The sequence below is a fragment of the Haliaeetus leucocephalus genome, unplaced genomic scaffold, assembly GCF_000737465.1.
Source record: "Haliaeetus leucocephalus isolate CR32 unplaced genomic scaffold, Haliaeetus_leucocephalus-4.0 Scaffold146, whole genome shotgun sequence".
Taxonomy (NCBI): Eukaryota; Metazoa; Chordata; class Aves; order Accipitriformes; family Accipitridae; genus Haliaeetus; species Haliaeetus leucocephalus.
In genome coordinates this window covers 1,667,087-1,672,045 of record NW_010972582.1, presented here as the reverse complement: position 1 = coordinate 1,672,045, position 4,959 = coordinate 1,667,087, and positions in this window count along the sequence as shown.

The following is a 4,959-nucleotide window of genomic DNA, read 5'->3' as shown; positions in this document are numbered from 1 at the left end:
CATGTGATTAATAAACCTTGATATTTTGAGAAAAATAGGGTGGGCAACTTCTACCCTGATTTGAAAAGCATGGCCAGTTCACAGGCAAACCTGTGTATGAGGCTTTGTTCACCAAAGGATGAGCCAAACAAATTTAATTAAAATTCATACAGCTGGTCTTGTGTAGTAATAGACAGCCAGAAGACTTACCAAGTCTTCACACACTCTTGTCTTTAGATGGAGGCTATTTCATCAACAAGAAAAAACTGCATACTTCACCTGTTGTTTTAGAAAGAAATTTAGGTATTTTTCATTGATCCTCTCTATTTATAGCAAAACTGAAGACAGGAAAGAAGTCTGAGGCTCTTCCTTGTCTGTTGAGGAAATACAAATCTTGACATCCTAAATCATTCTTGCTTTTCAGTTCAACAGGAGATTATCTCAATAAAAACTGACAAAATAGTGCAATGTATTTGAAGTGATCTCCTGTGCACAAAGTGGAGTCTGAACTCATAGAAGGAGTGTATATTCATTCATCTTTTCAGCTAGTCTAAGTTACTCTTTGTCTTTTCAAGTATCACAGAATATGGAGAGTTCAGCAGAAAGCTGGAATAATAGGAGAGCTGTGAGGATGTCTTAGGATTTCACCAGCAGAGGTTAAGTAGTTTTCAGGGCACTTCTAGAACAACTGCTGAAAATATGGCCTTCAATCTTCAGCTTCTATGCCAGGGGACAGATAGCCTGAGGATTTAGTTAAGTATTTTCGCTAATGAAGTAAATCACTTACACAGTGTTTCTGGGTGCTCATCTTCTTTCTGTGGGAAGCAGTTATTTTAGAGACTGGATTTTGACTGAGGATTTGTCCATGGAAAGATAGAAGATCAATAGTCTACATTTAGAATGAAGAGAGTTTTAAGTGAATGAGTTACTCTGTTACTTTTGACCCCATACTGAAGTTTACTGATAAAAATGAGTCTCCTATTCTCGGGCGTTCACCAGGGCCAGCAGAGCTGAGTCCTGCACTTAACCTCTACTTTCTCACTGTCAGTTTCACCTTCAAAAATCTCTTCTGATTACATCTGAGCTGACTCTGGCATTGCTTTTTCATCACTGCAATGTACTTGTGAGATTAAAAAAAAGTTTTTTAAACTCTTCTTATCTCACTCATATATACAAGGAAGTCAGTGGAAGCCACATGTACTGGATGCATTCACCTGAAAGAACCTCATCGAAAGAAAAGCTGCTATAAATATACCTGGCTGTCATATTCTGCCTTTTATACAAAATCGCACCCATATGTTTTCAAAATGGAATACACTTTGGCAATTCCTCTGTTACATGGTGTCATGGTTTAACCCCAGCTAGCCGCCAAGCAGTGCGCAGCTGCTTGCTCACCCCTCCCATTGGGATGGGGAGGAGAACTGGGGAAAAAAAGTAAAACTTGTGGGTTGAGATAAGAACAGTTTAATAACTAAAGTAAAATACAATGTAATAAAACCAATAATAATACTACAAAAATAATAACAATAATAATAATTGTAATGAAAAGGAACATAAAAAAAAGAGAGAAATTAGACCCAAGAAAAGACAAGCGATGCACAATGCAATTGCTCATCACCCGCTGACAAATGTCTGAGCAGCAATCCGCCCCTCCCGGCCAACTCCCCCCAGTTTTATATACTGAGCATGACGTTCTATGGTGTGGAATATCCCTTTGGCTAGTTCGGGTCAGCTGTCCTGGCCGTGCTCCCTCCCAGCTTCTTGTACACCTGCTTGCTGGCAGAGTATGGGAAACTGAAAAATCCTTAACTTAGGGTAAGCGCTACTTAGCAACAAAAAAACCCATCAGTGTGTTATCAACATTATTCTTGCACTAAATCCAAACCACACTGTACCAGATACTAGGAAGAAAATTAACTCTATCCCAGCTGAAACCAGTTTCGTGATATGATTAGAAATATACTGATACTCAGTTTTGTTGCTCTTCAGAGTAGAAGGTGGGCAGTATGAAAAGCAGATGGACACATGATCTTATACAGTGGAATTCAATTACTAATGATTATTGGAGAAACACAATATAAAATTATCAGTCTGACTTTATTACTGATTTATTTGAAAACACCTAGTGAATGTACTCTAATCCTTCCCTGTCTTTAAATAATTGCAAAGATATTGCTAGGTTGTTTTCTTTTTCTTTTGCATCTGGACAACAACAAGTAGTTTCATACTTGTTTTGCAAAAAATTTTCCTTACAACCATATTTTGCTCCTATGCATGCCTGCAGTTTTGTGATATTTACACTCAAAACAATTATGCAGAGGAAAAAACAGAATGAAAAAAATCTTATGCTGACGTTAACCATCTGCACACTAGCTAAGGTTAGATGTGGGTCAGGCTGAATATGTTTCACAAGTGCAGTAAATGCAAGATTTTATCCTATCTTCACATACATAATCATCAGACCGACTAACATATGTACTCTTAAAAGTACTGCTCTTTAAAAATGTAGGGTTTGGATAATCTGCATCCTTAGATAAGGAGAAGGGAAAGGGGACTACCTAAGAGTATTCTATATGTCTAAGCATTCTATATGTCTAGGACTAGATATGTTCTGCAGTTATTAGTAGTAGTTCTGTAGTTAGTTCAGTTTGCCAACTCTTATCTGTGGTTTTCACTACATTTTCTGTGATCTTGATTATACAACTGCACTTTTGAATATGCATTTTGCTGCTTTCTTTTTTTCCTTTGTATCCTGGAAAGGTGGAATGGGAGAGCTGAAGATGAAGTAATGTAATGCTTATATACCCTGGTCATTAGGAGGCCCTTCTAAAATTGTGTTTGTACAGATCTGGCTGATAGTCCTTAGTTCACAGGGAGAGTAGAGAAACCTTTCCTTTAAACATGGTATTAGGGCAAAGAGGACACAAATTCGCCACTACATTATTGAACTTTTTTCTATTTGATTACAAAAAAATATATTAGCATCCAGGTTATACTAAAATACTTTCTTGATTTAGAATAACGTATGTTTATGGGACAGGCAGCATTTGAACAATACCATTTGGAAATTGTCCAGAACTATCACCTCACTTTTGCTTATTGTATCTTGGATTTGACTAATGCCTACAATGTTTCTATCTCTTCCCTTTTTACTCTTGAAAGTGTATTATAATCAGAATGGGGAGCAGTATCTAATGTTAGAGCTGCATCTTTTCTCATAAAAAGATCTTTTCAGATGTAATTTTTCATCAGACTTTAATAATTTTAATTAAATTTTCCCTGTTGATTGGTCCCATCAATTTGGAAATTTGATAAGACTATTAAGTTTTATAAGCCAGGACTCTGTTTTGCAAACTGGTAAACAGCCCACAGATAAATAGGAAAATTTAAGCTGCAAAGTCTAAGAAGATCTTGTTCTTAATGAGTTTAGTCCAGCCCCTCAGAACATCTGATAATCACAGCAAAAATGATCATTTTCCAGTCCAAGGCTGAAGGGATGAAGCCGGACTTTGTAGTGAAGTCTGACAGCTTCTCTAAGGAAACCTGAGCTAAGTCTGACCACAGAGCTGAAGTCTGCCTCTTGTGTGGTCTTCAGGACTCTCCTGTTAGCTCCAACACAAAGAAAGAAGTAACTGATTCAATGCAAAGATAATTCAATAAAGTTATGAGGGTATGTGGTCACTTCATTGTTATTGGGATGGATAAGGCAGTAAGATGGGCAGACATTAGATCTGAGACAAGGAGGGTAAGTGTGATTCAGTCCCCTAATGCTGTCTTCTTCAATATCCTACTGTGGCTAGCACATATGTCATGAGCGGAAGTCACCAAAGACCATGCAAACCTCCTAGACCTTCCAAAGGAGAATGCGATAGCATCACATAAAAACAAAAGAAGTTTGTTTTCTTTTTAAATTTAAAAGTACAAGAAATAACATAGAAACAGCCACACACCCTACTTCACAAAGCATTGCTGTAGTTGCAAAACCAAGCATTATAAAGTCACAGAATGACATACGACCTTGTAACTTCAGTTCCAAATTCTCTTGCATATGCACAGTCACTTTGATTCAATGGCCACATAGTGCATCTTCCATGGGAGCCCATGCTTTATTCAAAGCATTAGCTGGACCTGCTGGGGTTGTGAATCTGGTGTGCTTTTCATATGACCTATCTTTTACTGCTGAAGTTGAGATGTGAATGAAACAGAAATTAGGATTTTGTCTCTGCTGCAGAGGTCCAGTTTGGTGTTATAGTAGAAGCAGCTTATCACTGCTCCGCCTTCTCTGATTTCTGTTGGTCTGAGTTGTTCTGGCTATTCTCAGATATGACTGAAGTCTATGAGAATATTGTCTTGAACATGTTAAGTGCTACTTTATGTAATTTGAGAAATCAGTTGCTAAGTCCTAAATTGCATACTGTAAACAAGCAGGTACTTTTACTCCTATTGTCTCACTGGTTCAGCTTACTATCTGTAATGTGGGGATAACAGTAACCCCTCACATCACATGGCACTTTGTGAAGATAAATTAATGCTTGTGGAGCATCACAGTGCTGAGTGCCAGAGAAAAGCCCATGAGGAAATTAATAATTCTGTCTTCATTGCAGCCTCTGAATAGTGTGCAGTAGATAAGGCTTAAGTCCACAAAATGAACAATGAGGGTAAGACAAAACATTGAATAGCTGTTCTTTTTTAATTGATCACCATCCATTCTGTTGACTCAATGGTGTAGGGGTCCTGTGCAGAAAAAAATACAGTGTGTGATTATGTATTAAAAGCCTGTGTCATAATGCATATCCTCAAGGGAGAAGAACTAGGGCTGCAAAGACTGTTGAGTTCTCTCATTTTGTACTTGTAAGTATATTATTTGCCACTGTAATATCTATCACATGTTTTTATGCATAAATCTCTCCATTACTGTCATCTACCCCTTCTTACGGGCACACCATCCCTTGAACTCTGTGGCAAATATCCTAATAGATG